The following is a 12,483-nucleotide window of genomic DNA, read 5'->3' as shown; positions in this document are numbered from 1 at the left end:
CATTATTTAGCATTTCCAGCCTTTATGCTCTCTGACCTCTCCTCCTGTGATTTTACCTGGATCTTTTATTTTGGCGATCACCTGTCGCACTGTCAGATGGAGATGTTCAGAATGAGGCCATGGTCTTAAGGACATACTGTATGCTGACAACAGCTGACTTAACATCATAGCAGTGAACAAGCCATTACGGACATGGAGGTAATTGGATTCACAAATCAGCCATGGCTCAGAGTTTATAGTGGCACTAGGCTTTATGGGTCATATTTCAGAGAGCGCTGGCAGTTTGTCAGAGGAGGCCCGGTGGTAACGAGAAACTGGTGCAGGAGAGAGTGAAGGTGCATCCAAGCTCTCCTCATTTGTAGGAGAGACGCACAGATAAAGAGTGAATGAAAGAAGCCGTATGTTCCAAAGGAGTTGGAACGTTAGAGCCGCGTTTGCCTCTGAACCAGTCTCTCTTTACTGCTGTATCTGTTTCTCCCCTGTAGACACTAATATTCCTCCTGAGTCATGTGAAGGTGTACGACAAAGCGTGTGCTGTCAGGTTGGGTGGGATAGGAATCGTCTTCCTATTAAAAGAGCTAAAATGCACTACAAGTTCTCAGTCATGCTTCCTGTGCTGTTCCCAACAGAATTCACGGAGGTAGATCGATATGAAGATTAATTATTGTGTCCAAGTTGAGGGCTGTGCCAACAACCTGCATTTTTCAGGCCTCTAGTGAGTGTCCAAATACTTCCTTTTTTTTCTTGACGCGTCGAGCTTTTGCTTGTTAGTGTGGTCTCTGGACCGAAGCTGCGCTGAGAGAAAATTGGACCGGGCTCCAGGGGTAACACGCCGAGGCTCAGTGCAGCTCAGCTCGGCACCACCGACAGGCAAAGCGCCGGTCCCACAGCATTTCTTGGGCTTAATGGAACCCTCTGGACATTAGGTATTAGGTTAACTGTTCTCTGGAGCTTCAGAGTTAGAGGGATACCTCAGGCTACGCTTGAATGATGTTTCTACTGGGCTCCGTTCTTCAGAATGAAACATTCCTTTAGTTTGATCTGTGTTGGATTAGTTTTACGCAGCTTTACGAGTAACATCTCCAGGCTAAAATGATTTGCAGTCCATTGAATCTGTTACCTTTTGATTTGGAAAGGAGTCTGTATATATTCTTTTAGTCTGTGTGTACAGGAGTATTATTTAGAGATTTTATGCAAGTATATATCAGTGTTTTATTAAAGCATGTTGAAAAATTACGTCTAGAAATGTCCAATATGTCATGCCAATAAATCAACAGCGTGCCAGTGAATCAACAGACTGTGTCTGGGTGTAGGTCTGAACTGCTTAGGCAAGGAAAACTGGCCCAGAGCCTGAGTGAAAAATAATCCTCCCGAGGGCCAGTGGAGCCTTTCAGCCCCCTGGAAAGGTGAGGCCATTTTAGAACCATCAAATTAAGTTAAATCAGTCTTCTCATTTGTCATCAGCAGCTGTTGGCGTGAGGGATGACTGTATCACTGCTAGGTCTGGATAAACTAAACAAGGTGATAAAGGCTGTCAGAGCAGCGTGTCTTTCTAAGCGTGGATTAGATTGCGTAGGAAAGATTTACAAATTCATGCAATCTGATTTTCATACGCCCTCCTTGATTGGCACAGTTTGTTGATTAAATATGCCCACGGCATCTCCAGCTCTGCTGCTTTTTACATTATCGGCCACTCTACAGTAAGTCTTCGGTGGAGTGTTTCCTATATCACCGTTGTGATGCAGTAGAATAATGTCATCCTGGCTAAAAGGGAAGTTGTGTCCTTCTAAAGCTGCCTTGTGATCGTTTCCCCGGTGCAAAGCGTCATGCTAGTCACACCTGCTGCACAGACACGGAAAACTTTTAGACACGGCACTCATCTCTACGTGCCGCCTCTCGTACGGTCCTGCTTTCAAATGACTGCTGGAAGAAGGCTGGCAGCATTAACAAGTGGGGAACAGGTTGTGACTGAACGCTTGTGCGTACACAGTGGGTCCTTTATTTATTCTCTGGATATGGAAATATTTGCTGATGGGATTGAGAGCACACATCCCTGTTCTTGGAGGGATTCAAGTTATCTTCGCTACGCATAACAGCAAATGGTATTCTGCTGACTTTTCATGATTATTCAATTATACATTTGGTCTGGAGAGTTTCAATGTTGGTAATGTTTTTTTAACAAAGATATTAGAATTTATCATCGTAGAGAGAATAAGCTACTGTAGAAAACTCCAGCTGGGGTGATCACAAAAGCCTCATTGTCGCCTAACGTGCTCCTAAAACATTTTTAAGCAGTGTTGTATTCAGATGCCTGTAAAGGTTGAATGACATGCTGTTGACTGTGTTTTAAATAAATTAGGCCAATGAGGAAGATGATGGAGACAACACCTGATCATAAACATCCATCCATCCATCCATCTTCTTAACCGCTTACTCCCTAGTGCGGGGTCACGGGTGGTGCTGGAGCCTATCCCAGCTGGCTACGGGCGAGAGGCAGGGTACACCCTGGATGGGTCGCCAGTCCATCACAGGGCAACACATAGACAAACAACCATTCACTCACACACTCACACCTACGGGCAATGGAGAGAAGCCAATCAACCTAATGCACGTCTTTGGACTGTGGGAGGAAGCCGGAGAACCCGGAGAGAACCCACGCAGACACGGGGAGAACATGCAAACTCCACACCCTGGTGCACACAGAAAGGCACCAGGGCCGCCTCCGGGAATCGAACCCAGAACCTTCTTGCTGTGAGGCGACAGTGCTACCCACCGCACCACCGTGCCGCCCGATCATAAACATGGTTAAGCCAAAGTTTTTTGTTTTCTCCTGTTTCCATCTTGTTCTTGTCATACCCACCCGTTACCTATTCCACTTTCATCACATTAGCCATTAATAACGGAGTTACTCCAGTCCACGATCTGTCTGCGCTAATACGTGATGGATGGCTGGCGTGAAGAGACAGGAGCGTGGAGTGGAGCCAGGCACGGCCTGGATCACAGCCCCTGGAGCAATCCTCTAGTATGATCTACGGGGCTTCATTTGTTTGTGCCGCTTTAGTAATTAAACAGGGGAGGCCCACTCAGTGCAGGCTGGCTGTTGGCTTACTTTCTCTCCCCTAATCTTCCCATAAGACCAGATAATTAATGGTGGAATGGCAGGAGAGCTTGCAGTGTTTCTGTTAATGGAAGGGATTCGTCTTGTTTACTCAACTTACTGCTTGTTTTCTGACTGGGAGCTTAGCTTGGCTGTTATCTCTGCCGTGGTCAAAGATACTGTCAACTGGCACCTGCCCAGACATCTAATGAAAGATTACACTGAGTCCTAGGACAGACATGAATGTTCTCAGCTAGACTTTATCGAAATGTTTAGTTTAAGCTGCACGTAAAACATGTTGAAAGTTCAAGGATTAGAATCTATCCACCAGAGTTTATGCATTTCCCTTTTTAATGCCATGTTTTAAAAATCCTTAGATCCTTAGTTATTCTTGGTTTTCAAGCATCCTGACCTGTTAGCAAATGCTACTAAGACACAATTACGACCTGTTTGTCCTTGAAACTTAAGTATCTGCATGAGGCGGACTAGTGCTGCTCTGTCTGACAGTGATTATGAATATATTTGATTGATAAATTCATTCCCCGTTATTGACAAATGTCAGTCTGAATGTGGCTTGTCACGTACAGTCGTTGGACATGTAGCCTGCAGGTAAACGCAGCAGTGAGGAAATGAGAGATATTCACATGGTGGGAGTGTTTCTGTGGGCAACTAGCTGCTCAAATCTCCCCCGGAGCAATATTTTGACAAAGCCGTTTGAAGAGCTGAGCTGTCAGCGTCAGCCTTCTGACCAGACCCTCATTAGCCAACACCACCACCAAGAGAACATGCGAACTGGAGGCACCTCTTCAACAGCACTCAGGAGAAAATGCTTTTCTAACTGCAAATTAATTTCAGCATAAGGGATTCATAGAGCGAGAACAAGGTGGTGAGCTCATTTAGTATTGTCTGGTGAAGTGGGTTTCTCTGAGTGACATGCCACACGATTTCTCATTAACGTGAGTCCTAGGGAGAACCTAATCCCCAGGAGCGGCTTCAAAGTAAACAGAGCAGTGCACAGTTGAGATATTCCCATGGTACGACTAGTTGTTTAGGGATGTGCTTCTGAATTTTTGTACACAAAGCTCCGTACACGTTTCCCCATAGGTAAAAAAGCTCCTCGGCCTTTGTTACACGGGGGCTAAGTCGCCAGGACACTTAACAGGTTGAGGAACATTGGCAGCGCGCAGGCTCCAAACAGCGGCTGACCTTTTTAATGAATTCCGAACAGCAGATACTTGAGGGCTTGGAAATCTCGAGGGTAGTTTACCCTGGTGAAATGCCTTAAAGATCAGCGGAAGACAAGGAATGTATGAGTCACTCGCAGTTACCTTTATGCCTACGTACTGTGCTGCTCTCATTAATGAGCTTGGAGATTTGAAGACGCTTCAAGCCCCAGTTGGTGCACGACGCACGGGGCAGCATTCGTGACAGACCTGATCTGACTTCACCTATCGACAAGAGTCTGAAGCAGTTTCCTAAATAAAGAGATTATTGTTCCTGGTAAATATCTCCTCTGCTGCTTAGGAGACCCTGTTCAAATAAAGAAGAAGTTTAGTGTTTAAAGTCATCAACTAAAAGTGGAATCAGTAGTTGTTATGGACCTTTGTGATCATAACATAGAATCTGATGAGAGATATTTATTAGTAATCAGTTATATTTCAACTGGCACTGAGTTCAACTAATGCAACCCAACTAACTCCATTTGCAAGTGTTTTCTTTAGTTCCTCAAGCTTGACCTTTATCCATTAGTGATCTATACTATTAACATACTGCGGCTCTTTCTTCATTATGTGAGGCGTCCAGACCAATGGTATGGAGCCTGTTTGTGTAGCACAGACAGAAGGATTATGGTTCATCATCCACAAATAGCACTTTAATAGGTGTCTGCTCGCTGTTATCAGACAGGATGGCAATCAGAGGGCCTTAAGGTCCTTAGAGATCCCACCGTGCTGGAGGTGGACTGTAACTGGGTAACAAAGTCTAATCTGTCACCAATTCCTCCACACAGTTCATCCATCACCGGCGCATCGGCAAATTTATTTTGTGTATCCCTTTAAATCCATTTGTTACATTCCTGACATTCAAATCCCGCCTATTATTAGTTTTGTTCTATTGCACCTGTTTGACATGCCTAGAGCAAATTAATGTTCCAGACTGGAGTTCAGAAATACTCCTATCGGATTAACTCTAATTTATTATTTGCACTGTCATTTTAAGACAAAGCCACATGTGAAAACCAGCGCAAGCAAAAGGAAAGGAGGGCTGTGAGATGCGAAGGTTGGCTGTCGGTATGAATGCAATCAGTCTGACAAGGCAGTTTAGTAATTACTCAGTGTATTGTTTGATTCCTAGCATAAACAGCTGATGGCTGATGGCCCTGGCCATGCATGTTGGTGTCATACATGTTTAATTCATGAATTGCACCAGAAACGGGAGCTTTGGGAAAGAGTACAGGCCATGTAGTCCTAGCAGCTGCTTCTTCTGTTAGACAAGGACGCTATTGATTGAGAGGGAGATTGAAATTGATTGAGGAGCCTGAAATCACTGAATCACTTCAGTCAAAATGATGCACCCACCTCCCTTTTTCAATGATGATGCGTTCTCGACAGGGCTTGTGTTATTCCTCTCTGCCCCTGCACATTCATCCTCGCTGAAACAAAGCTGTTTTAAAAAGTCTCACTGGTGCAACACTAATGTTAGAGCATGAAGAGTCAATGACGCTGTTCTCACACTTGTGGCTGTGAGTATCTGTGACCAGGCTAACGTCACTGACTAATTGCCTTTGTCCTGATTGGCTTCATGACCAGAACGTTTTCTGCCTGTAAAGGTCATTAACTGTCCTATTTGTGTAGGCTCTAGCAGAGAGACTGAGGCACTTTGGGAAGTTATACAGTAGAGGATATTATAGCAATATGATTTTGAGTTTGTTTGTCAAATAATAACGACGGGTCCCATGAGGAAAGGCCTGGAATGTGCAAACAGCTGTGACTGTATAACCAATCTGGAAAAGGCCAGTGGATGTTATCTAGGCACTCAGGGCTGCCGTGCTGCATTCATATCATGCAGCTTCTGCACTGGGTCAGAATCAGAAGAGAGAGCGAAGATTAAGTGAGGAAATGGTCATTTCTCCGGCGCAGGTTGGGTTGTACATGTTAAATCAGCAGAGACAAACACTCGGTCCCTGCTATTCTCTGACGCAGTAGTCCATCGCTCCTGTCAGAACGAATCGTTGGACGGACTGACTCAACATGTGACACAAATGCGAAGTGGACATATTGTTCATCCTCCAGTTTTGAGGCACTACTAAACAGCTGAAGGGACGAGACGGTCTGAATCTAAATGGCCTCTGCTTTTGGCGATGAACAAATAAAGTAACAGATTTGTCCCTGAAGCTACAACGTTGTCTTGGGGTTATGTGAGCTGTTAAGTTGTAGTTGTAGGGCTTTGCAGGCACCGAGGGCACACATTACATAGTTACATGCTACAGTCAGATCACTTGGGTTATTTAGACTGTTTTCAGATGCATCACTTAAGACTTGTATTTCAAAACCTGGGGTCTGGCTTCTACAGAAAGACGCCAGTCACAGTGATTCCTATTCTGGCGCTGGCACCGGAGATGAGACGGGAGAGGACAGATCTGACAAAGTAAAGCTGTGATGGAACATCAGTGAGTAGATGCCAGGGCAGTGTTTTTAAGGAGCAGCCTCCACATCACGAGCCTCTTGTGACGCTTTAAAATTCTCCTAATGTTATTTAAAAGGTCTGTTCAGTCACGTAAATGTGCAGGTCCAGCTCAAAGCCAATTCTTCAAGGCAGAAGTGGAACTGCTACTCGTGATTTACCACGACCCAAGGTCTCACACTTGTCAATGTTCTGTCAAACTCCTTTCGATGGAAACTTTCCCACAGCGGGTTGATGTCTTGAAGACAGGATTGATGCATTTCTCTGCTTCCTACAGTGGCGTACTTTGTTAGTAAAGTTTGCATCAAGGGTCACATAAAAAGGATGATTCACTTTGCCCTTTGTCCCCGTGTTTCTCTATTTAAATGAGTCATAGCTTAGCTTTAGCATGCATCAGTGGAAACCCAAGGCATTTGAATAAATCAAATAAATCATTGTGTTCCTAAGTGGGTGTTTACTTGACTGAGTGCAACCTGTTGTGACCCCAACTGTTCCCAACCTCCCTGAAGTAAAACTAAGATGTTATTTTGCGCTCTTGTGCCCCACTTCGGCGGTTTGCCTTATTTATGCCTTGAATTTCAGCGTGACAGCTTTGGAATAGATTCTGCCTGCCTTGTTCTTCGGTCATTACATGAAAAGTTTCTCCTGCTTCACTGAATAATTCCTTCTGGCACAATAAAACCCTCTCTGCCACAAACACCTTGCCTTCCATTTTCTGGTCGCAAACAACAAGAGTCCAGACAACGAGCGTTAACATTTCTCTTGCCACAGGCTCCATTAGCACTTTCATGTGTGACTAAATATGATTATTCTTTTGCACACATGGCTCCAAATGCTAGCATGTCTAAATTTAGCGAATTTAGAGAAAGGCATTTTGTTAATTCAGAAAAACGCTGAGATCTGTTTGCGTAGGTACTTTGTTATTTTTGTTGAATTTGAATTGAATACTGAGTTTTCTGAGATATACTAGGCTTTAATTATAGCAGAGCAAGAGCAACTTTGAAACCTGTATCCAACACTAAAAGTTGGTAAATCTCTGGCCTCAGCCCATTGAGAAATTAATTAAACTTCTGAAGTGAAATACTAAATAGCTGTTGATTATCAGATTTAACAGCTGATTATCACCAGATCATCACAGGGCCACACATTGAGACAGACAAATCGGAGTAACCCGAGAAAACCCGCACACACACGGGGAGATGGTGCAAACTCAGCAGCTGGGCGGCACGGGAATCAAACCTAGGACCTTGTTGCTGAGGAAAGGTTTCTGACCACTGCACTCTTAGTGTTTAAGTTGTATTCTGTATTTTATTTTCTTTTGTTGCTTGATTGCCAACATTTCAGTAATATGATCATGCCACTGCATTTTAGCCATTATTAGGTTGTGTCATCATACCCAGCCAGAGTTACAGATAAAGACAAAGCACAAATCGTTCCAAAACAAAAAAAAGCCATCATTCATTAAATTGAATGTTTTGCGTGAAGGCAGCTGTAAAGTGTGTTTGGTTGCAACATCTGCTGCCGGTGCGGAAGTTAAAAGCTGCAACTAGACACAAGAGGAATCAAAGAGTGGCATCGCATGACTTAACATTGATCACACTGATGAGCAGAATCTGGAGTGGCACTGCCGTAGTGACGGCTGTCAAGGTATTTCCAAAAAGCCTGCGGTCGCTGTAACCAATCAAAGTCTGATCACCTCTATGCTAATCAGCGCTTCCATCCAGGCAGCTTCATGTGTCCCGGTTAGCGGCGTAAATCGTGATCGACGCCTGGCTCGCCGTTGAGGCCTTGAGCTCCCTGGACCAGAATTCAGAGCGCTGACTCACGGAGAATGACAAGTAGCCATCTGCTGAGTCTCGTCTCGGACCTGTACGGCTGCTAGCTCCTGAAATAGCATCAAAGGCAACACATTGTCTTTTAGAAATGGGCTGTTCCATCTACAACGCTGAGATCTCCTGCGTATTGTCACTCAGGAGTCTGATGCATTTGGATGTGGATGTAGCCACGCTCTCTCATTTACAAAGAAAAAGCTACGTCCACGAGACCAACAATGCAAACGGCTTGGGAGCAATTTTTTTACAAGTATTAATTGACACACAAGGGAATAAAGCTTCTTATCTACTCTCCTTGAAACTAAGTACAGCCTCTGGGATGTTCTGAAGTGTACTGATGAGGTGTGGGTGGGCTTTCCAAAACCAAACTGAAACGGTGTTTACAAAGAAATCTGAAGACGTGACACAAACTGAGTCAGGAAAAAAGAGTTCTAAGAGTTGATTTAGTTTAATCATGCTAATTATTTTTTCAACTGTACAACCTTTAAACATTAAACTATAAAAAGATTGAACTAATCTTCATCTCCTTGGGCTAAATGCTCTCTGAAGGCAGTTACTCAAAGAATGACCAGGTTTAGATATAAATAAGGGGGATTACTAGAAGAAATCGATGCATGTCATTCACGTGGCCTTGGCTCATGAAAATCTCTAATCCAACCACTACAGTTGCATCAGACCTTGACTGTTACTATGAATATGCAGAGTACAGTGACCCATTCACCTGAGGCACACGTGTAGTCAAATGAGGCAGATGATTAAAGTGAGGGATGAGAGACTTAGAGAGCTAATCATCAGTAGCTTTAGTACCAGACTTAGCTTTACACAATGCTGTTCTGAGACAAGTTACTGACCTTGTTTGACTTTCTTCACTGTTTCTGATGTTTTATGGACTTTATGACAATCAAGGACAGTGTTCAAAACACAGCAAATTGGTGATGTACTGTAAATATTTAATACAAATTTCCATTTTAGAATAAACACTGACCCGTGTTGTTTTTTCACCCTCCATTCTCTTGTCTGTCTAATTTGTTATTCTGTCTTTTGTTCTAAACTGTTAAATTTTAATAAGCCTAGATATTGGATATATCCTGGAGCTGGATACACCTCTGGAAGCTGTAGAGATAAAAAGCTAGAGCAGCACATCTTGGTATTTGAAAAGCTTGTGTTCGTGATGGCAACAGCTGATCATAAATCTCCTGTGTCCTCTACTTCAGTCCATTTCCTCACAAGGATAAAGTATAGGTGGTTTGAGCAAATTATAGAGTAATTGAGATTTGGGACCAGGAAGGAAATGAGAGTAAAATGAGAAAAGGATGGCAGCTAATCACTGAAGCGGAGAGAGGCATAATTAAGAGAAGCTTACAGTATGTTTGAGAGGACAGATGGGGGAGAATGAGAGGTGGTGTAAAAGGAAGTACGCGTTTATGGACACGCAGACGGTGCCAAGAGATTTTCATATACATTTGAAGCCGTAGAAGAACAGCCAGTCCCTCTGTGACCTAATCCCATTTTAATTAGCGGTGATGACTTGCACTTTACTTTAAAGACGCACCCAAGTTAGTGTCTCGCACGATTCAGAGCTTTGCACCTTATAACGGCTGCTTTTTTATTTTTTATTTTAATGACGACCCCTCAAGAGCCTGTCCTCAAACACAGGCCCGGCTCAGAACCGCCGCAGCTGGAGCCGCCACGTTCGGCCCAAAGTAAACTCGCTTCGTAATGGACAGTGCCTGAAAGTGAGCATTCACAGCTGTTCAGGGCCATACTCTAATCCACGCGGCTCAGTGCGCCGTTGTCGGAGTCTGACGGAGCCAGCGAGCTATTAGCCAGAACTCTGGACCACAAAAACACATCAACATGGGCTGGATGTCTTTATAGCAGACTGCAGATAGCCTCACCAACTACTGATGTGAAGCCATAGCCATCCCAGAGTCATTAGCATAAGAGCTTCAGTGCCAGTCGTGCTGCATGCCATGCTGTAATAATGAGACGGGGATAGCCCACATAGCCAAGATATCCTTTGTACCGCAGCCTAATTGTTGTTACCTTGATCTGACCATACACTGCTGCAGCACGGCGTCCTGTCTTTCAGCGGCTTGGACAGATGGCGAGAGCACCGGCATCCTGCTCAAAGGTGTCGTTCTCCAGGGGAAACCTATGAGCCTTATAGACTGGTTGGGACGAGGATGCTAACGAAGCTATGCTAACCGTCATCCGTGTCGTCTTAATGATGAACACACACGCACGCACGCACGCGGTCATTCGCTCCGTAGCAGAAAGGGCACAGGCCTTTGACGGGAGACGACTGAAACCCAAAGATTCTTATTGAGTTTAATGGAATCGAGATGAGTGGATCGGAGATTTAAATAAATTAACCTTCAGTGAATTCCCAGAGGCTCAGAGGAATGACAGAGGGCGGTCGGAGGGAAGTTGAACCCCCCCTCGTCACAAACGTTATAAATAGTCATGACATGATTACGGTGAGGTAGTGCTGGAGATTGTTTGAATAACAACAGTGGGGATGTTGACTAAGACGGTGGTGAATAATAAAAATTAATTGCCCTCTCTTTGCATTAATAACCCTTTGCATTTTGTATTTTGCCCTTTAGGTGTCACAGTGTGCTCCGGCTTCATATGCCAGTGTATATCATGCGAAGCGGAGAGAAATTTGTAAATGCTCAACGAGATATTCTACTGTTCGCATTGTCTGGAAATGTCATCAGAGCATCAGGGAATAGATTAACCTTTACCAAACTTCTACTGTAAGAATTTTTTTTTTTTTATACGTACTTATCATGTTATTAACCCTGATTGGTGCCGCTGGCATTTAAAGATGCAAACCGCTGCATATGCTGGATAATGTCTTTTTACTCCTCTTTCCTGGTTCTGGTGTGATTTTCCCTGTCCTTTAAACGGTTATTAATCTTTATTTATTGTGCTGGTGATTGATTGTCATCCATGCAGCAGCTGTGTTCCTCGTCCCTAGAAAGCACTGAGTCTTCCGCTGTACCACTGAGCTCACAGTTTACCCAGCACAGATCCCCAGTCTCAGTATTTGGCAGGTCCCCACGGAGCAGGTCAGGTTTAACAACAGCGTCGTCTGCCACCACCCGTGGGTGGAGGTCACCATGGGTAACGTGACTCTGCGGCCTCTGCATTTGCCATAATCAATCTACTTGTTGCTCACCACCGCGTTCACAAGCAACAACCTCTTGAAGACTTCTTCTCTTCCTGAACTGAATGGGCAACAAACCCAGCAGGGTGCTTGCGGGACAGTGCAGCTGCACATAGAAAGGCCCGTTATTGTAACAACTCTTTGTCTTTGCTATAAATACACAGGAAGTGAAAAGCTCAGCTAATAGCCTCATGAGAATGCTGCAGCTGCCTGGCATACTTTACCGTCCACCGCTAAGCCGCATCAGTCAGACACCTTGTTTATTCATCTGCTGAGGGCACTCACAGCTTCACGAGCAGCTAGCCTGTTTTGGGACGCGGGCAGCTTGTGCCCATAGTCCCGCAGCGCCCTGTCTTATGATGGACACGTCAGGCCTGGTTTTATTTTAGTGACTGATGTTTGTAGAAATTTTAGAGAGCTACAGTATCGTGGCTTGTGACTTTGACTTTGATCGGTAACCTTTCAGGTGGCCGGAGTCTAATTCGGGATCCTATTTGTAGATTTGCCAGCTGCCACCCAACGGGACCGAGACTTATCGCACTGTGACCCTCGGCACCCCGGCTTTGCAGCTAGAGCGATGCAGCGCGATTCTGGGAGGCATCAGCGTGTGACGTGTGACTGGCATTGTTGCTGTGTTAGTAATGGACGGTGTGACCTTTCCTGTTTTTATTTTAATCCATTATTGGAAGACGCTAAGG

General features: G+C 44.6%; 1 protein-coding gene across 4 annotated transcripts in view; it reads left to right on the top strand.

Annotated features, from left to right (window-relative positions):
• enox2 (ecto-NOX disulfide-thiol exchanger 2) overlaps positions 1 to 12,483 on the top strand; it is a 114,294-nt gene that overhangs the window by 38,607 nt on the left and 63,204 nt on the right. The window contains exon 4 of one of the 4 annotated variants that reach the window (XM_055512331.1): positions 11,220 to 11,372. The exons of the other annotated variants lie outside the window; for them this stretch is intronic. The gene's annotated coding sequence lies outside the window, so the exon portion shown is untranslated. The remainder of the gene's footprint in view (positions 1 to 11,219; positions 11,373 to 12,483) is intronic. 4 annotated transcript variants of the gene reach the window in all.

Source organism: Betta splendens, chromosome 10 (assembly GCF_900634795.4).
Source record: "Betta splendens chromosome 10, fBetSpl5.4, whole genome shotgun sequence".
Taxonomy (NCBI): domain Eukaryota; kingdom Metazoa; phylum Chordata; class Actinopteri; order Anabantiformes; family Osphronemidae; genus Betta; species Betta splendens.
The sequence above is the reverse complement of the archived record's forward strand: the minus strand, read 5'-3'. Positions and strand labels throughout refer to the sequence as shown.